The sequence below is a fragment of the Mobula birostris genome, chromosome 29 (assembly GCF_030028105.1).
Source record: "Mobula birostris isolate sMobBir1 chromosome 29, sMobBir1.hap1, whole genome shotgun sequence".
Lineage (NCBI taxonomy): Eukaryota > Metazoa > Chordata > Chondrichthyes > Myliobatiformes > Myliobatidae > Mobula > Mobula birostris.
The window spans coordinates 37,973,491-37,995,433 of NC_092398.1; the positions used below are offsets into that span (position 1 = coordinate 37,973,491).

The following is a 21,943-nucleotide window of genomic DNA, read 5'->3' on the forward strand; positions in this document are numbered from 1 at the left end:
TAAACCCACCGGGACCCCTTATGGGCCCTTTCTACAGATGTGCAGTAGAGAGCTTTCTAACAAGCTGCATCTCTGCTTGGTACGGAAACTGCTCTGCGTCGGACATGACGGCTCTGCAACGGATAATCAAAACTGCCCAACACTTCACCGGCACCCGCCTACCCACCATCAGGAACAGAGATACAGAAAGGTGACGGAAAAGGGCCAGTAACGTCAGGAAAGATCCCACCCACCCTGCTCACGGACTGTTTGCCCCACTCCCATCAGAGCGGAGGCTACGTAGTGTTCACACCAGGACCACTAGACTCAAAAACAGTTCCTTTCCCCAAGCAGTGAGGCTGATCAACACCTCCACCCAGTAACCCACCTCTCCACACCCCCAACCACCACTACTTTATCATTTCCTGTCAGTCACCTTATGTACAGACACCCCTGTGGTTAGTGTCACTTTATGGACATACAATCAATCTGTGTATACAAGCTGTCTCTTGTATTTTTATATTATTGTGGGATTTATCATTTGTGTTTTTTTTTGTGCTGCATCAGATCCAGAGTAACAATTATCTTGTTCTCCTTTACACTTGTGTACTGGAAATAACATTGAACAATCTTGAATGTTCAATCTTGAATCTTGGAGAGGGTCAGCAACTTTAAATTCCTGTTACTATTTTACAGGACTTGTAAAATAAGTGCAATTGTGAAGAGAACACGGCAGCACCTCTACTTCCTCAGGAGATTGTACAGATTTGTCATGACATTAAAACTTTGACAGACTTCAATAGATGTGTATTGCGTCAATTTCTGGACATACGATCAATCTGTGTATGTAAGCTATCTTGTGTTCTTCATCTTATTGTGTTTTTTTTTGTGCTGCATTGGATCTGGAATAACAATTATTCTGTTTTGTGTACTAGAAATAACATTAAACTATCTTTAAAACCACCAGGACTCTGTCTTCTGCTGCCCTGAAACTCACCATGATCCCATCTCTGATTTCTTTTCGTACCTTGAGAAGAGAGAAGGGTGGGAAGGAGAGGGGAGAGGGTGGGAAAGGGGAGGGGGAGGAAAAGGGGAGGGGGAGGAGGTGGGGAGAGAGGCGGGAGGTTGGGAGAGGGGAGAGGAAGGGAGAGGGAAGAGGGAGGGAGGTAGGGAGGGGGATGAAGGTGGGGAGAGGGAAGAGGGATAAAGGAGGTAGGTAGAGGAGAGAGAAGAGGGAGGCGACAGAGGGAGGGAAGGGGGTAGGGAGAGTGGAAAGGCGATGGAAGAGGGGAAGGAGCTAGGGAGGAAGAGTAAGAGGTGGGGAGAAGAGATGGAGGGAGAAGAAAGTTAGAGAGAGAGAGGAGAGAGGGAGATGGAGGTAGGGAGAGTGAAGAGGGGGAAGAGGATGGGTGCTAGGAAGCTAGTAACATCCCTCCCCACTCTTCTCTCATCCTTCCTTGGGACTGCTCCCTGCTGCTGGCCTGTTGCCCTGGCTAGCCTCCCCCTCCACCTCTCACTCTGGCGCCAGCGCTCCCTCAGCTGCTCCCGCACCACCCCCAACCGCAGCTCTCTCCTCTGGCCGGAGCGCCAACAGGCCGTGGAGCAACAGGAGGGCAGCTGGGGCGATCCCACGCCAATGCGGTGGGAGAGCCGGAGGAGGAGGAAGGTGCCTCCCCCTACCCTCTCCCTCTCCTCCTGCTACCGTCCCTTCCCGCCAGCGACGGAAGGCGCAAGTAAGGCGGAGTCAGAGGCCGAGGCCCTCCACCAGGGGAAGGCGCCGGTCAGCAGGCCGAAGAGAAGGACACCCAGGGCCCAGGCATCCTCGGGACGACCAAGGCGCCTGGCCGGGGCCTCGCCTCCCGCTTCGGGGGGCATCGTAAGGCCCCCCGTCTGAATCACTCGCTCCCTCAGCCTGAAGCCTGAGGCCTTCGGCCCGCGCCCGACCAAAGTCGGCCAGCTTGATGTGGCGGCAGGGCCCGGTCGAAAAGGAGGACGTTTTCGGGCTTGAGGTCACGGTGGACCACGCCGCGGCTGTGAGGTGCTCCAGGGCCAGACTCAGCTGCAGGGCCACTCGCTTGGCTGAGGGCCTCCGGGATGCCCACCTAAAGCAACGAGAGTGGACGTGGAGGGGTGGGTTGGGAGGGAGCAAGGAGGGGGAGGGGGATGGAGGAGGAAGGGAGAAGGTTGAGTTTTGGAGGAGAGGGACACGGGGTAGAGGTGGCCGTCATCTCTGAGTATTTGAACCGCCCATCAGAAAACATGAGTGAGGAGGGATTGAACACTTCTCCCTCCCTTCCCATTTCTCGCTTCCCTCCTTCCTTCTCCCCTTCCCTCTGCCTCTCTCCTTCCCTTTCCCCTCTCTCTCCCTCCCTATTCTCTCTCTGTGCTCCCTCTTTCTCACACTCCCACTTCCCATCCCTCACTCATGACCCATTCCACTCCTTCTCTCCCCTCCCTGTCCCTCCGCTCTCCTCTCCTTCTCCCTCCTCACTCCTACCCTCTCCTCAAACATTCCCACTCTCTCCTTCTCCTTTCTCCTCTCCCCTGTTCTCACTCTCCTCTCTCTTTCTCCCCTCCCTCTCCTTCCCCTCCCCTTCCCATCTCCTCCTTCCCTCCCTCCCTCTCTCTCTCTCTTTCCTCTACCCTCCCTGTCCCTCCCTCCTCTCTCCCTCCTTTCTTCCTACCTCCTTCCCTCCCTCCTCTCCCCTCTTCCTCCCCCCTCCGTACCATAGGCTGGATCACCTCGAAGAGGTCACCGATGGGGGCGTACTCCTGCACGAAGACGTAGTGCTGCGGGGATTCGAATGCGATGCCGAGGGCAGAGGTGATAAAGGGGTGCGGTGACAGGAAGAGACCAGTGCTGTATTCCCGCAGGAAGCAGCGCACCCCCGTCCTCCTCTTCTCCATCAGCTTCAGGGCAAGCAGCGTTCCTGAGGGAGAGGGGTGATGGCAAGGGCTATCAGTGTGGGTGCCAGGCACTCTGCTGGGGCTCTGAAACAACTCTGCTGGTCTCTGCTGGGCTCTAGGACAACTCCTGCTAGGCTCTGGGACTCTTTGTTGGTGCCTGCATTATGCTGAACTCCACCGCGCACTGGGATACTGCTGGGACATCAGGAGACCATGCTGGGCACTGGGGACAGCTCTGTTGGTCTCTGCTGGGTGCTAGGAGAGCTCTGCTAATGTGGACTGGGCAATTGAACACTACTGGTCACTGCTCGGGCACTGGGACAGCTCTACCGACGTCTGCTAGGCAATGGAACACTACTGGTCTCTGGGACAACGCTGCTGCCCTTGGCTAGCACTGGGAAAGCCTACTGTCTCAGCTTATGTCTACTGGACAATTTCATCCAATGGGGGTTCCTGCATGTGTCTACCCAACACTCTGCTGCTCTCTGTGGGTGCTTCTTGGACCTGATCATTCTGCTAGTTCCTGCTGGTCACTGAGACCTTCTACTATTGTTCGTGGGTCTGATGGGAAATAAGAGGATCTCCATTGGTCAGTTAGAAACTCCAATGGCCAATGAAGATCTCCCATTGGACAGCAAGGATCTGCATTGTTCAGCCAGGGCAGCTGTTGGGCAGCGAATACTCCTACTGGTGAACGCTGATCTTTATTGGTCCATTAGGATCACTATTGTCCAATGAGAACCTCCCCTGGTCAGTCAGCTTCCCATCAGTCAGTGATGATCCTTATCTGCTAATGAGGATGCCTATGGCCTACTGTGGAATTTCATTGGTTGGTTAGGACATTCACCAGTTAACGATAATCTTTATGGGACAATGAGGTGCTCTATTGGTCAATTCAGTATCCTTCCACCAATGAGAATCTCTGTATTACAGAGAGGAGCTCTAGGGGCCATTGAGATGTTGTGAATCCCCACTGGTCGTTGGTGGTACAAACTGCTCTGTAGCCACTCAATTGGCTGCTGATGTAGCCAATGTCCCCAGTGTCCTCCCCACCCCCCCATCCCCTCCTCACCTTGGACCCTGTGGCGGACTAGCTGGACAGTGCCAAAGGCGCCAGCACCCAGTTCACGGATCACCTCATAGTGTTCGGACACCTCCATCCGGGCAAGTGTCTGCGATACCAGTGCATCATCTCTTCAATGAAGACCTCAGCACCTGATGCGGCCAAGGGCTCCATCTCCACCTGTGGGAGGAGAGGAACGGAACTGTTACCAGGTGGGCAGTAGTCACCCCCACCTCCCTTGATTCCTCAGCACCATGACAGATCTTCTAAAATACCCCCCAGCCCTATTCAACTGGATATAATAATGTACAAATATTGTGAGCAGATGTGCTGGCATTGCACAGGATCCAGAGAAGGTTTACAAGAATGATCCTCGGAATGAAATAGTTAACGTATCAGAAGCTTTGCTGGCTCTGGAGTTTAGAAGAATGAGTAGGGGGAGTGTCTTATTGAAAGCTTTTGAATATTGAATGACCTAGGTAAGAGTATGTTACCTATAGTGGGAGAGTCTAGGACAGAGGGCACAGCCTCAGGAATAGAGGGATCCCGTCTGTTTAGAACAGAGCTGAGAAAGTACTTTCTCATCCAGAGAGCGGTGAATCTGTGGAATTCATTGACAAAGACAGCTATGGAAAGCCAAGTTATTGGGTATATTTGATGGAAGTTGATAGGTTCTTGATTAGTCGGGGCATCAAAGGTTACTGGGAGAGGTAGGAGAATGGGGTTGCGAGAGAGAATAAATCAGCTTTGGTGGAGCGATACAGGAGATTTGAGGGGCCGAAAGGCCAAATTCTGTCCTTATGTCTTGTGGTCATCCACTGACAGATGTTACCCTGGTCCGCTGTCTCACCACCCACCCCCCATCGTACTCCCTACCTGTCCCTCATCTGTGCTCTAGGGATTACTGTTGAAGATGTGGGTTGTGTCTAAGTGTTGGTGTCAGTTCTGCCCACCTCACACACTTGTTCTGCACCTACACCACCCTCCCCACACATTTGCACCCCACAACATCCCTTCCCCTCCCAACTCCCTCCCTCATCTTCCATGCCATCCCAACCTTCTGCCTTTCCCCTCCCAGTTCAACTCCTTCGTTCTCCCTTCCTCCTCCTTCTCCTCACCCCTGTAACACACTCACAGTCAGGGACGGTCCAGTATCACCCCCCGACCCACTGGCATTTCTGTGTGTGTGTGTGTGTGTGTGTGTGTGTGTGTGTGTGTGTGAGATTAGTGTCTGTTAGTCTGCGTCACTCACTTGCTCCGCTCTCCCTTCCACCCCTCTCTCTGCTCCACTCTCTCTCTCCACCCACTCTCTACCTACCTCCCTCTCTCTCCCCTCTCTTTTTGGCCCCCCTTTCTCCCCATCCCTCTCTTACTCTGCCCTCTCTTCTTCACCCTCACCCTGTGACCTCTCTCTCTCTTACTCTCAGCCTCAATCCCCCTCATTTTCCCCATCTCTCTCTCTCCCACTCTTTCTCCTCTCCCCTTCTCCCTTTGTCTCCCCACCTCTCCACTTTCTCTTTCTCTCTTTCTCTCCTTTCTCTCCCCTCACATCGTGTATCTCCCTCTACCCCCTCCCTCTCTGCCCATCACTCCCCTCTCTCTATCTCCGCTCTCCAACCATCTCCCCTCTTTCTCTCATTCCACCCATTACCCCTCTCTCCCCTCTCTCTCCTGTCTGTCTCTCCCATCTCTCTCCCTCCAACCCTCTGCTCACTCTCTCCATCCTTTCTACCCCCCCCACTCTCTCCCCCTCACACACTCCCCCTCTTTCCACTCTCTCCCCACCCTCTCCCACCCTTATATCTCTCTCCCACCCATCTCAGCCCCTCTCCCTCTCTCACTCTCCATCTCTCTGTCTCCCCGCCTCTCTCCCCATCCATCTCCCTCTCTCCTGTGCTTCTCTCCCTTCACTCTACCTCAACCCCTCTCCTCTCTCCCCTTTCTCTAACCTCACTCTCTCCCTCCATCTCACACTCCACCCTCTCCCCTCATCCACTGCCCCTTTCCCCCCTCCCCCTCACTCTTCCTTTTTCACTCTCCACTATATCTCTCCCCCTCTCTCCACCCCTTTTGTCAAATTCCTCTCTCTCTCTCCCCTCTCTCTCTCTCAACTCTCTCTCCCTCTCTCCCCCTCTCTCTCCCTCTCTCGCTCTCTCTCAACTCTCTCCTCTCTCTCTCACTGCTCTCTTCTCCCTCTCCCCTCCCTTACACCTTTCCCTTCCTGCACTCTGTGCCTCTCTTTTTCTCTCCCCTCAATCTCTTTCCCACCTCTCTCCCCTCTCTCTCTCCCTCTCTCTCCCTCTTCCCCCCTCTGCTTCCTCTGCCCTCCATCCTCCCCCCCTCTCCCCCCTCCCTCTCCCCCTTTTCTTTCCCCTCTCTCCCTCTCTCTACCATCTCTTTCCCACTTTTTCTCTCCACCACTTCTCTCCACCTTTTCTCTCTGTCTCACTTTCTCCCCATTTGTCCTTGCCACTCTCTTTCATCCTCTCTTCCCCCCTCTCTCCCTCCCTCTCTCCACCCTCTGTCTCCCCATTCTTCTCCCTCTTTATGCACCATCTCTCTACCTGCATCTCGCTCTTTTTGCCCTCTCTTTTAACCACATTCTCTCTCTTCCCCTTCTCCACTTTTCTTTCTTACCCTCTCTCGACCCCTCTCCCCCTTTATCCCCATCTCCCCTTTATCTCCCTCCCCCTCTGTTTCACCTCTTTCTCCCTCTCTCTCCCTTTTTTCTTCCTCCCTCTTCTCTCCCCACCTCTGTCCCTCTCTCTCTCTACTCCCTCTCTCCCCCTCTCTTCCTTCCTCCTCTGTCCACCCACCCTCTCTTCCCATCCCCTCTCTATCTCCGCACTGCCCTCTCTCTTCCACCCACCCCTCTCCCCCTCTCTTTTCTCTGTCTGTTCCCTCTCTATTCCAATCTCCTCTCCCTCCCCTCTCTCCCTCCATCTCCCCTTTTTCTCTCTCCCTCCCTCTTCTCAATCTTTCTCTCCCATCTTCACTCTTGCCCCCTCCCTTCCTTCCTCTATCATTCCTCCTCTCTGCTTCCTCTCCCCTCTATCTCTCTCTCTCCCCCTCTCTTCCGTCTCCCTCTCTCCTCCTCACTCCCTAGCTCCCTATTACCTGCTTGCCTCTCTCTCCCACTAATGAGTCTGCCCTTCCAGTTTCCCCCCATCCCTGACCCCCGGACCCCCCTCCCCTGAACCTGATTTCTCCCCCACCCCCACCACGCGCCCACTCATCCATCTCACCTTCAGAGAGGGTTCAGCGGATCAGGAGGGAAGGTGTTGGTAGGCGGCGAGCAGGACGGGAATGAGCTTGTACCTGGCAGAACGTCTCGGTGCTATAAATACAGCTGAGGGAATGTGCTGCAGGGGCAGGAGAGAGGACTCGGCCAGTTTCCCAGATCTGTCCTCTCTGAATCCCCCTGTGGAGTGCAGACTGAGGGGAGGACTTGTAGCACTCTCCACTCCTCACCCACTCCCTACACTGCCAGGGAGAGAGAGAGAGACATGTGGCTGTGGAGAGAAAGGTGGGCAGAGAGGGTGAGGGAGGGGAGAGAGTGAGGGAGGGGAGAGAGTGAGGAGAGGAGAGAGGGGGTGAAGATGGGAGAGAGAGGCTGAGGGAGAGGAGAGAGGGTGATGGGGAGAGGGTGAGGGGGTGAGGGAGAGGAGAGAGGGGGTGAAGATGGGAGAGAGAGGGTGCGGGAGAGGAGACAGAGAGGAAGATGGAGGGGAGAGAGGGTGAGGAAGAGGAGAGAGGGTGAGGGAGGGGAGAGGGTGAGGGAGAGGAGAGGGTGAGGAGAGGAGAGAGGGGGTGAAGATGGGGGAGAGAGAGAGGGTGAGAGGGAATAGAGGGCGAATGAGGGGAGAGAGGGTGAGAGTAGGGAATAGACAGATTCATATTCGTGCTTCCCTTTCCCACACATACAAATTTTCTCTCTCTCACACAGTGATAGGCTCCCTCTTTCTCACACCCCCACACACCCTCTTTCTCTGTCTCTCTCTCTCCCACACACACATACACTCTCTCTCACTCACACATACATACACTCTCACACACACACACTTTCTCACCCGCACACACACACTCACTCACACATACACGTCTTACACATGCACTCTCTCTCTCTCTCACACACACACTCTCTCTCTCACACATACACACACACACACATTCTCTTACTCACACACACACACTCTCTCACACACACCACACACACACACTCTCACACACACACTCTCTCTCACACACACACACACTCACACACTCTCTCACACATATACACACACATTCTCTTACTCACACTCACACACTCTCTCACACACACCACACACACACACACTGTCTCTTACTCACACACACACACACACACACACACACACACTCACACACACTACACACACATACTCTCACACATTCACATTCTCACACACACACTCTCATGCACTCTCTCTCATACACACACTCTCACAAACACTCTTTCTCACACACATTCTCTCTCTCACACACTCTCTCTCACAAACACTCTCTCTCACACAGTCTCACTCACACACACACTCTCACATGCACACACTCTCACACACACACACACACACTCTCACACACACACTCACACAAACACACACACTCTCTCACACTCACGCACACTTTCTCACACACTCTCTTTCACACACGCACATTCTCTCACACGCTCTCTCACACATTCTCTCTGTCTGTCTCTCCTTCTCTCTGTCTCTGTGTCTCTGTCTGTCGCGCGCACACACACACATACAAACTCCTCACCCCCCCCCCCCAGGGTATGCACACCTCTCCCTACCCACACCTCTCCTGTGTTTCAGTTCCCTCCACCTCCAGCACTGGTGTGTGTAAATAACTCTCCTCCCGTCCCCACCCCCGCTGCGGCTGCAAACACCTCCGCTGTGTTCCTTCCTTGGCCCAGGGTCCCAAATACTGCGGGTCCCGTGATGGAACTTGGCCGGCTTCCCACAGTGTGAATCTTCGGGGAGGGTGTGAAATTGTTGGAGGCGGATGCAGCATTTGTCCAGCATTTTTGAAGAGCTTTCCTTCCAGATCAGTCTCCTGGCAACCACCCCCCTGTTTGACAAACACCGAGACGGGTTGGCGAGCAAGCATTTAGAGCGGGCGGCATTTCCTCATCTCCACCCCTGGAGAGAGAGAAGGGGAACAGAAGCAAGAGAGAGGACAGAGAGAGAGAAAGGAACAGAGAGACAGAGAGGAGTGAAAGCGTGAGAGATGCAGAGGGGACAGAGAGAAAGAGAGAGAAGAAAAGACACAGAGAGACAGAGAGGGGACAGAGAGAGAGTGGGTTGACAGAGAGAGATGCAGAGAGAGGGAAGAATTGAGAGACAGAGACAGAGGGGGGAGAGGGGGCCACAGAGAGAGGGGGGAGGGACAGAGAAAGAGAAGAGAGAGACGGGACAGAGAGAGAGGGAGGGGTCACAGAAAGAGGGGGCAGAGCAAGAGAGAAGGAAACAGAGAGCATGAGAGAAAAAGGGAGGGGGTATAAAGAGAGAGAAAGTGAGAATAGAAAGTGAGTGAGAAGAACTGAGAAAGACAGAGGCAGTGAGTGAGAGTGAGGGAGAAATGGTGGAGGGGGAATCAGAGGAGAGAGGTGGGGAGGCAGAAAGGAGGAGATGGACATTGTGTACGGGGAACGGAGGGAGATGGACATTGTGTACGGGGAATGGAGGGAGATGGACATTGTGTACAGGGAATGGAGAGAGATGGACATTGTGTATGGGGAATGGAGGGAGATGGACATTGTGTATGGGGAATGGGGAGATGGACATTGTGTACGGGCAATGGAGAGAGATGGACATTGTGTACGGGGAACGGAGGGAGATGGACATTGTGTACAGGGAATGGAGGGAGATGGACATTGTGTACAGGGAATGGAGAGAGATGGACATTGTGTACAGGGAATGCAGGGAGATGGACATTGTGTACAGGGAACGGAGGGAGATGGACATTGTGTACGGGGTATGTAGGGAGATGGACATTGTCTACAGGGAATGGATGGAGATGGACATTGTGTATGGGAATGGGGAGATGGACATTGTGTATGGGGAATGGAGGGAGATGGACATTGTGTACAGGGAATGGAGGGAAATGGACATTGTGTACAGGGAATGGAGGGAGATGGACATTGTGTACAGGGAACAGAGGGAGATGGACATTGTGTGGATGGAAGGGATTTAGTTACATTGGCACCATGTACAGCAAAGAAAGTGTGGGTTGAGGGGCCTGTTCTTGTACTGTTTAATTGGTCCTCCATCTGCCTGAATCCACCCCTCCCCCCTCCTCGTTGGACACTCATTTGCCAGTTTAATGGCATCATTGCTGAAGGGACTTCCCCTGTACTGTGGAACTTGTCATTCCGAAACTCCGAACCAGCAATTCTAAATTTGTTTGACCTCTTCTCAGCAATTCATGGGAAGTTCATAGCTCCCTGAAAGTGACTACACAGGTAGATAAGCTGATTAAGATGGCTTATGGAATGTTTGCTTTTATTAGTGGAGGCACTGAGTTCAAAAGAGCTGGTTAGGCCACATACAGTTCTGGTCTCCCAATTATAGGAAGGATGTAGGGCTTTGGCAAGGCTGCAGAAGGGGTTTGCCAAGATGTTGCCAGGATTAGAGGGCATGTGCTATAATGAGAGGTTGGACAAATCTGGGCTGTTTTCTCTGGAGCTCTGGGGATATCTGACAGAGGTTTGTAAGACTATGAGAGGCATAGATAGCAAGAAAGCCTACTTCCATTTGGTTAAGCAGGACAGCACTGTGAGGATCATGTTTTTTGATTTCTCAAGTGTCCTCAATACCATACAGCCCTCATTGCTGGAGGAAAACTCTTCAATGCAGGTTGGCACTTCCATTGTATCCTGGATAATGGACTACCTGACTGGCAGACCACAGTTTGTGCAGCTTCAGAGCTGTGTGTCAGACATGGCTATAAGCAGCACTGGGGTCCCACAGGGGACTGTATTGGCTCCCTTCCTCCCTTCCCTTCCTCCCTTCCCTTCCTCCCTTCCCTTCCTTCCCTTCCCTCCCTTCCCTTTCTGTATACTTCAGACTTTAGATACAACACTGAGTCGTGTCATCTGCAGAAATTCTCTGACGCCTCAGCAATAGTTGGTTATATTAAAGGAGGTTGGGAGGATGAATACAGGGCCCTGGTGGAGGACTTTGTCAAATGGTGCAAGATGAATCATCTGCAGCTCAACATCAGTCAGACAAAAGAGATGGTGATGGACTTTAGGAAGACTGAGCCTGCACTGCTCCCTGTTACTATTGATGGTGATGATGTGGATGTGGTGAGAACCTACAAGTACCTGGGGTGCTCCTGGATGATGGATTTGAGTGGAGCACCAACACAGAAGCTGTGTACAAGAAGGGCCAGAGTCGCCTCTACTTCCTGAGGAGACTGAGGTCATCTGCAGGCCTCTCCTTCATATGTTCTATCAGTCTGTTGTTGCCAGTACAATCTTCTGTGCTGTTGTGTGCTGGGGCAATGGCATCAACACGGGTGATGCCAACAGGCTCAATAAACAGATTAGAAAGGCTGGCTGTGTTACCTGAGTCAAACTGGAGGCTGTGGTAGAAGAAAGGACCCTCCAGGCAATTCTGGAAGATGCTTTTTACCCTCTGCATGAGGGTGAACAGGGGAGCACTTTTAGGAATAGACCAAGACAACTGTTCTGCTCCAAAGAGTGCTATATAAGGTCACTCTTACCCTCGGCCATAAGGCTCTATAATGAGTCAATCTATAGATGGGGACGTGATGACCCTCTCCTGTTAGACTGTTATTAACCTCTGTTTTCCAGAACTCTGTTTAGTTCTGTTTACCACACCCTACTATCGTGAACACTCTGTGCAATACTGTGCCATACTACCATCACTTCCTATCTGGACAGTGTGAATGTGCACCCATTACTGTAATCCTTGCACTACATTCTTATCAGTGTGAACTTGTAAATCTTGTAAATCTAGTAACGTTTGACTTGTAAATCTCATACATCTTATTTTTAAGGTAACTTATTTTTTATTATTTCTCACTTCCCTTATTTGTATATGCTCTTGTAATGCTACTGTGACTCTGTAATTTCATTTGGGATCAATAAAGTGTCTGTCTATCTATCAAGAATATTTCAACCTCCACTTTAAATATACCCAGTAACTTGGCCTCCACAGCTGCCTGAGGCAAAGAATTCCACAAGTTCACCACCCTCTGGCAAAAGAAATTCCTCCTCACCTCTGTTCTAAAGAGATGTCATTCTATTCCAGGGGTTCACAACCTGGGGTCCACAGATCTCCTCGGTTAATGGTAGGGATCCATGGCATAAAAAGATTGGGAACCCCTGTTCTATTCTGAGGCATTGCCTCTCTATACAGAGGATGGTGGGTCACAAACCCAAAAAAATCTGCAGATGCTGGAAATCCAAGGCAACTCACACACAAAATGCTGGAGGAACTCAGCAGGTCCGACAGCATCTATGGAAAAGAATAAACTGTTGACGTTTCAGGCCGAGACCCTTTATCAGGACTTTATCAAGGGTCTTGGCCTGAAACATTGACTGTTTATTTCTTTCCATTGATGCTGCCTGACCCGTTGAGATCCGCCAGTATTTTGTGTGTGTGCTGCAGAGAGTAATGGGTGCCTGGGGTGGGGGATGGGGAGATGGTAAAGGCAGAAACATTAGAGAGCTTTAGATAGGCACCTTAATGTGAGGAAAACAGAGGAATATGGACATTGTGTAGGCAGAAGGGCTCAGTTTAGCTGGCCATTTGATTACTGACTTAATTGGTTGGGCACAACTTTGTGGGCTGCAGGGCTGTTCCTGTGCTGGACTGTTCTGTGTTCTGTGTTCTATATGCCTGGAAAGAATGCAGATGCAATCATCTCTCCGTGAGCTGTTAGCTCTGTCCCATTGAGAGGTATCCTGAGTTCATTGTTATCTACTGGAATTAATCTAATCCGAACTTTACACAGCCATTCCATTCTCTGTTGTTGCTGCAGCTGTGGTGACCCAAATACAAGCACCATCATTTATAAATAGATTTGGCACTGGAAGCGGTTTGTCAGTGAGAAGCTTGTTTTCACTGAGGAATGTTTGACAGCTCTGGACCTGTACTTGCTGGAGTTTAGAAGAATGAGGGGGAGATCAAGTTCAAAGTAAATTTATGGTCGAAGTACATATAAGTACATATATGGCTTCCACATACTTCCTGTAGTGAGGCGACCAGAACTGAGCACTGTACTCCAAGTGGGGTCTGACCAGGGTCCTATATAGCTGCAACATTACCTCTCGGCTCCTATAACCATATAACAATTACAGCATGGAAACGGACATCTCGGCCCTTCTAGTGCGTGCCGAACTCTTACTCTCTCCTAGTCCCACTGACCTGCACTCCATTCCTTTCCTGTCCATATAGCTATCCAATTTAACTTTAAACAACAACATTGAACCTGCCTCAACCACTTCTGCTGGAAGCTTGTTCCACACAGCTACCACTCTCTGAGTAAAGAAGTTCCCCCTCATGTTACCCCTAAACTTTTGCCCTTTAACTCTCTACTCATGTCCTCTTGTTTGAATCTCCCCCATTCTCAATGGAAAAAGCCTAACCATATCAACTCTATCAATTCCCTTCATAATTTTAAACACCTCTATCAAGTCCCCCCTCAACCTTCTACGCTCCAAAGAATAAAGCCCTAACTTGTTCAACCTTTCTCTGTAACTTAGGAGATGTAACCAGGTAACATTCTAGTAAATCTTCTCTGTACTCTCTCAATTTTATTGACATCTTTCCTATAATTCGGTGACCAGAACTGTACACAATACTCCAGATTTGGCCTTACCAATGCCTTATACAATTTCAACATTACACCTCAACTCCTATTCTCAATGCTCTGATTAATAAAGGCCAGCAAACCAAAAGCTTTCTTCACCACCCTACCCACACGAGATCCCATCTTCAGGGAACTATGCACCATTATCCCTAGATCCCTCTGTCCTACAGCATTCTTCAATGCCCTATCATTTACCATGTATGTCCTATTTTGATTAGTCCTACCAAAATGTAGCACCTCACATTTTTCAGCATCTGCCATCTTTCAGCCCACTCTTCTGTCCTAAATCTCTCTGCAAGTTTTGAAAACCTACCTCATCATCCACAACACCACCTATCTTAGTATCATCTGCATACTTACTAATCCAATTTCCACCCCATCATCCAGATCATTAATATATATGACAAACAACATTGGACCCAGTACAGATCCCTGAGGCACACCGCTACACACCATCCTCCAATCTGACACACAGTTATCCACCTGGCATCTCTGGCATCTCCCATCCAGCCACTGCTGAATCCATTTTACTACTTCGATATTAATGCATAACGATTGAACCTTCCTAATTAACCTTCCATGTGGAACCTTGTCAAAGGCCTTACTGAAGTCCATATAGACAACATCCACCGCGTTACCCTCGTCAACTTTCTTTGTAACCTCATCAAAAAATTCAATAAGATTTGTCAAACATGACCTTCCACGCACAAATCCATGTTGGCCGTTCCTAATCAGACCTTGTCTATCCAGATAATTATATATACCATCTCTAAGAATGCTTTCTATCAATTTACCCACCACTGACGTCAAACTCACAGGCCGATAATTGCCAGGTTTACTCTTAGAACCCTTTTTAAACAATGTAAAATTCAAATTCGATTCAATCCTAAATTCAGTTCCACGATTGATGAAGGCTAACACACCATATGCCTTCTTAACCATAGGGTCAACCTGCGCAGCTGCTTTGAGCGTCCTATGGACTCGGACCCCAAGATCCCTCTGATCCTCCACACTGCCAAGAGTCTTACCATTAATACTACAAGGGGTGATTGATAAATTCGTGGCCTAAGGTAGAAGGAGTCAATTTTAGAAAACCTAGCACAGTTATTTTTCAACATAGTCCCCTCCTACATTTACATGCTTAGTCCAGCAGTCGTGAGCATACGGATCCCTTGTTTGTAGAAGTGCGCCACAGCAGGGGTGATTGATAAGTTCGTGACCTAAGGTAAAAGAACCATAGAACCATAGAAACTACAGCACAGAAACAGGCCCTTTGGCCCTTCTTGGCTGTGCCGAACCATTTTCTGCCTAGTCCCACTGACCTGCACACGGACCATATCCCTCCAGACACCTCCCATCCATGTATCTGTCCAATTTATTCTTAAATGTTAAAAAAGAACCTGCATTTACCACCTCGTCTGGCAGCTCATTCCATACTCCCACCACTCTCTGTGTGAAGAAGCCCCCCCTAATGTTCTCTTTAAACTTATCCCCCCGTCACCCTTAACCCATGTCCTCTGGTTTTTTTCTCCCCTTGCCTCAGTAGAAAACTAAGAAGATGATTTATTAACTTCAAACTTTCTGCATTTTCACTCAAAGAGTTGAACTGCACTTGCATGTAATGAGAGCGTCTTGGACCTCCAGAAAGTGGTCCACAGCAGGGGTGATTGATAAGTTCGTGGCCTAAGGTAGAAGGAGACATGCACGTGCAGTTCAACTCTTTGAGTGAAAATGCAGAAAGTTTGAAGTTAATAACTCATCTCCTTCTACCTTAGGCTACGAACTTATCAATCACCCCTGGTATTCTGCCTTTGTAAATCAATGAAAGACCACTCCCAACAGGATGGACAAACAACCAGGTGGGCACAAAAGACAACTCATAATAGGTAAATAGGCAATAAACATCGAGAACATGAGATGAAGAGTCCTCGAGTGTGAGTCAATATGTTGTGGGAACAGTTCAGTGATTGGGTGAGTGAAGTTGTCCCCTTGGTTCAAGAGCCTGATGGTTCAGGAGTTGATAGGAGGTGGAGAGGATGTTTCCTATGATGGAGACACACACGAGGGCACAGAATAGAGGGACGTCCCTTCAGAAAAGAGATGAGGAGGAATTTCTTTAGCCAGAGCGTGTAAATCTGTGGAATTCATTGCCACAGATGGTTGTGGAAGTCAAGTCATTGGGTATACTTAAAGCAAAGGTTGATAGATTAGTAAGGGCGTCAAAGGTTCCAGGGAAAAAGAAGGAGAATGGGGTGAGAGGGATGATATATCAGCCATGATGGAAAGGTGGAGCAATTCTGCTCCTATGTCCTATGATCATATGGCCTTGCATACAGTTCATTCAGATCAGATCATTACACAGTGCATCGAGGTAGAACAAGGGAAAACAACAACAGAGTGCAGAATAAAGTGTTACAGTTACAGAGAAAGGGCAGTGCAGGCAGACAATAAGGTGCAAGGGTCACGACGAGGTAGATTGTGAGGTCAAGAGTCCATCTTATCGTACTGGGGGACCGTTCAATAGTCTGATAACAGCAGGGTAGAAGCTGTCCTCGTACTGGGGGACCGTTCAATAGTCTGATAACAGCGGGGTAGAAGCTGTCCTCGTACTGGGGGACTGTTCAATAGTCTGATAACAGCGGGGTAGAAGCTGTCCTCGTGCTGGGGGACCGTTCAATAGTCTGATAACAGCGGGGTAGAAGCTGTCCTCGAGCCTGGTGGGACGTGCTTTCAGGCTTTTTTATCCTCTGCCTGATGGGAGAGGGGAGAAGAGAGAATTTCAGGATAGGTGGAGTGTTCAATTATGCTGTCTGCTTTACTGAGGCAGTGGAATGTGTTGACAGATCTTGAAAGCAAACACATAAAACTGCAAATCTATCTACATACACAAAAAATGCTGGTGAATGCAGCAGGCCAGGCAGCATCTAAAGGAAGAGGTACTGCTTCCTATAGATGCTGCCTGGCCTGCTGTGTTCACCAGCATTTTTTGTGTGTGTTGCTTGAATTTCTAGCATCTACAGATTTCCTCCTGTTTGCATGCAAATCTATCTATCTGTTTTAGTGAAAGTACAACATCGAACAGTACAGCTCAGGATCACAGGAGATTCTGCAGATGTTGGAAATCAAGGGCAACACACAAAATGCTGGAGGAACTCAGCAGGTCAGGAAGCATCTATGAAGAGAGAAAAAGAATTGACGTTTCAGGTCAACACCCTTCTCAGAACTTGCAGATGAATGGGAGTTGGGACGTTGTGTTGCAGTTGTACAAGATGTTGGTGAAGCCACACGTGGAGTATTGTATTCAGTTCTGGGTGACCTGCTGTAGGAAAGATGTTATTAAACTAGAAACAATGCAGAAAAGAATTACCAGGCTGTGTTCCAGCAAACACATCTTTACCTCCCCCCAACTTTCTGCTTTCTGCAAGGATGGCTCCCTCTGTGATCCCTTGTCCATTCGTCCTTCCTGTGAGTGACACACCCATTCAGCCCGTCCCTCACTTCCATTCAGGGTCTGAACAGTCCTTCCAGGAGTGGCAGGGACCTCGAGGTAAAGGAGCCATTAGGAGGTAGTGACCATAATATGATAAGTCTTAATCTACAATTTGAGAGGGAGAAGGGAAACTCGGAAGTGTCAGTATTACAGTTGAACAAAGGGAACTATGGTGCTATGAGGGAGGAGCTGACCAAAGTTCAATGGAACAATACCCTAGCAGGGATGACAGTGGAACAGCAATGACAAGTGTTTCTGGGAATACTGCAGAAGGTGCAGGATCAGTTCGTTCCAAAGAGGAAGAAAGATCCTAAGGGGAGTAAGGGGAGTCCGTGGCTGACAAGGGAAGTAATGGACAGTATGAAAATAAAAGAGAAGAAGTATAACATAACAAAGACGAGCGGGAAGCCGGAGGCTTGGGAAACTTTTAAAGAGCAACAGAAAGTAACTAAAAAGGCAATACATGGAGAAAAAAATGAGGTACGAAGGTAAACTAGCCAAGAATATAAAGGAGCATAGTAAAAGCTTCTTTAGGTATGTGAAAAGGGAAAAAATGTTTAACCATAGAAACCATAGAAACTACAGCACAGAAACAGACCTTTTGGCTCTTCTTGGCTGTGCCGAACCATTTTCTGCCTAGTCCCACTGACCTGCACACGGACCATATCCCTCCATACACCTCCCATCCATGTATCTGTCCAATTTATTCTTAAATGTTAAAAAAGAACCCGCATTTACCACCTCATCTGGCAGCACATTCCATACTCCCACCACTCTCTGTGTGAAGAAGCCCCCCCTAATGTTCCCTTTAAACCTTTCCCCCCTCAACCTTAACCCATGTTCTCTGGTTTTTTTCTCCCCTTGCCTCAATGGAAAAAGCCTGCTTGCATTCACTCTATCTATACCCATCATAATTTTATATACCTCTATCAAATCTCCCCTCATTCTTCTACGCTCCAGGGAATAAAATCCTAACCTATTCAACCTTTCTCTGTAACTGAGTTTCTCAAGTCCTGGCAACATCCTTGTAAACCTTCTCTGCACTCTTTCAACCTTATTTATATCCTTCCTGTAACTTGGTGACCAAAACTGAACACAATACTCCAGATTCGGCCTCACCAATACCTTATACAACCTCATCATAACATTCCAGCTCTTATACTCAATACTTTGATTAATAAAGGCCAATGTACCAAAAGCTCTCTTTACGACCCTATCTACCTGTGACGCCACTTTTAGGGAATTTTATATCTGTATTCCCAGATCCCTCTGTTCCACTGCACTCCTCAGTGCCTTACCATTAACCCTGTATGTTCTACATTGGTTTGTCCTTCCAACGTGCAATACCTCACACTTGTCTGTATTAAACTCCATCTGCCATTTTTCAGCTCATTTTTCCAGCTGGTCCAAGTCCCTCTGCAGGCTCTGAAAACCTTCCTCACTGTCTACTACACCTCCAATCTTTGTATCATCAGCAAATTTGCTGATCCAATTTACCACATTATCATCCAGATCATTGATATAGATGACAAATAACAATGGACCCAGCACTGATCCCTGTGGCACACCACTAGTCACAGGCCTCCAGTCGGAGAAGCAATTCTCTACTACCACTCTTTGGCTTCTTCCATTGAGCCAATGTCTAACCCAATTTACCACCTCTCCATGTATACCTAGCGACTGAATTTTCCTAACTAACCTCTCAAGCGGGACCTTGTCAAAGGCCTTACTGAAGTCCATGTAGACAATATCCACTGCCTTCCCTTCATCCACTTTCCTGGTAACCTCCTCGAAAAACTCCAATAGATTGGTCAAACATGACCTACCACGCACAAAGCCATGTTGACTCTCCCTAATAAGTCCCTGTCTATCCAAATGCTTGTAGATTCTGTCTCTTAGTACTCCCTCCAATAACTTACCTACTACTAACGTTAAACTTACTGGCCTATAATTTCCCGGTGTACTTTTTGATCCTTTTTTAAACAACGGAACAACATGATCCACTCTCCAATCCTCTGGCACCTCACCTGTAGACAGCGACATTTTAAATATTTCTGCCAGGGCCCCTGCAATTTCAACACTAGTCTCCTTCAAGGTCCGAGGGAACACCCTGTCAGGTTCCGGGGATTTATCCACTTTAATTTTCCTCAAGACAGCAAGGACCTCCTCCTTTTCGATCTGTACAGCTTCCATGATCTCACTACTTGTTTCCCTTAATTCCATAGACTTCATGCCAGTTTCCTTAGTAAATTAAGACCAAAATTGGGCCCTTTAAGACAGAAGCGGGTGAATTTATTATGGGGAATAAGGAAATGGCAGATGAGTTGAACAGGTACTTTGGATCTGTCTTCACGAGGGAAGACACAAACAATCTCCCAGATGTAATAGTGGCCAAAAGACCTAGGGTAATGGATGACTTGAAGGAAATTTATATTAGGCAGGAAATGGTGTTGGATAGGCTGTTGGGTCTGAAGGCTGATAAGTTCCCGGGACCTGATGGTCTGCATCCCAGGGTACTTAAGGAGGTGGCTTTAGAAATTATGGATGCATTGGTAATCATTTTCCAATGTTCTATAGATTCGGGATCAGATCCTGTGGATTGGAGGGTGGCTAATGTTGTCCCTCTCTTCAAGAACGGAGGAAGAAAGAAAACAGGGAATTATAGACCAGTTAGCCTGACGTCGGTGGTGGGAAAGATGCTGGAGTCAATTATAAAAGATGAAATTACGACACATCTGGATAGTAGTAACAGGATTGGTCCGAGTCAGCATGGATTTACAAAGGGGAAATCGTGCTTGACTAATCTTCTGGAACTTTTTGAGGATGTAACTATGAAAATGGACAAAGGAGAGCCAGTGGATGTAGTGTACCTGGACTTTCAGAAAGCCTTTGATAAAGTCATAGAAAACATAGAAACATAGAAAATAGGTGCAGGAGTAGGCCATTCGGCCCTTCGAGCCTGCACTACCATTTATCATGATCATGGCTGATCATCCAACTCAGAACCCTGCACCAGCCTTCCCTCCATACCCCCTGATCCCCCTAGCCACAAGGGCCATATCTAACTCCCTCTTAAATATAGCCAATGAACTGGCCTCAACTGTTTCCTGTGGCAGAGAATTCCACAGATTCACCACTCTCTGTGTGAAGAAGTTTTTCCTAATCTCAGTCCTAAAAGGCTTCGCCTTTATCCTCAAACCGTGACCCCTCATTCTGGACTTCCCCAACATCGGGAACAATTTTCCTGCATCTAGCCTGTCCAATCCCTTTAAGATTTTATACGTTTCAATCAGATCCCCCCTCAATCTTCTAAATTCCAATGAGTACAAGCCTAGTTCATCCAGTCTTTCTTCATATGAAAGTCCTGCCATCCCAGAAATCAATCTGGTGAACCTTCTTTGTACTCCCTCTATGGCAAGGATGTCTTTCCTCAGATTAGGAGACCAAAACTGCACACAATACTCCAGGTGTGTTCTCACCAAGGCCTTGTACAACTGCAGTAGTACCTCCCTGCTCCTGTACTCGAATCCTCTTGCTATAAATGCCAGCATACCATTTGCCTTTTTCACCGCCTGCTGTACCTGCATGCCCACTTTCAATGACTGGTGTATAATGACACCCAGGTCTCGTTGCACCTCCCCTTTTCCTAATTGGCCACCATTCAGATAATAATTTGTTTTCCTATTTTTGCCACCAAAGTGGATAACTTCACATTTATCCACATTAAATTGCATCTGCCATGAATTTGCCCACTCACCCAACCTATCCAAGTCACCCTGCATCCTCTTAGCATCCTCCTCACAGCTAACACTGCCACCCAGCTTCGTGTCATCCGCAAACTTGGAGATGCTGCATTTAATTCTCTCATCCAAGTCATTAATATATATTGTAAACAACTGGGGTCCCAGCACTGAGCCTTGCGGTACCCCACTAGTCACTGCCTGCCATTCTGAAAAGGTCCCGTTTATTCCCACTCTTTGCTTCCTGTCTGTTAACCAATTCTCTATCCACATCAATACCTTACCCCCAATACCACTAATCTCCTGTGTGGGACCTTGTCAAAAGCCTTTTGAAAATCCAAATAAACCACATCCACTGGTTCTCCCCTATCCATTCTACTAGTTACATCCTCAAAAAATTCTATGAGCTTCGTCAGACATGATTTTCCTTTCACAAATCCATGCTGACTTTGTCCAATGATTTCACCGCTTTCCAAATGTGCTGTTATCACATCTTTGATAACTGACTCCAGCAGTTTCCCCACCACCGACGTTAGGCTAACCGGTCTATAATTCCCCGGTTTCTCTCTCCCTCCTTTTTTAAAAAGTGGGGTTACATTAGCCACCCTCCAATCCTCAGGAACTAGTCCAGAATCTAACGAGTTTTGAAAAATTATCACTAATGCATCCACTATTTCTTGGGCTACTTCCTTAAGCACCCTGGGATGCAGACCATCTGGCCCTGGGGATTTATCTGCCTTTAATCCCTTCAATTTACCTAACACCATTTCCCTAGTAACATGTATTTCGCTCAGTTCCTCCATCTCACTGGACCCTCTGTCCCCTACTATTTCTGGAAGATGATTTATGTCCTCCTTAGTGAAGACAGAACCAAAGTAATTATTCAATTGGTCTGCCATA

General features: G+C 48.6%; 1 pseudogene; it reads right to left on the bottom strand.

Annotated features, from left to right (window-relative positions):
* Positions 1–1,338: 1,338 nt before the first annotated feature.
* On the bottom strand, positions 1,339–8,811 carry LOC140190085 (serine/threonine-protein kinase SBK1-like; annotated as a pseudogene).
* Between the last annotated feature and the right edge of the window lie 13,132 nt (positions 8,812–21,943).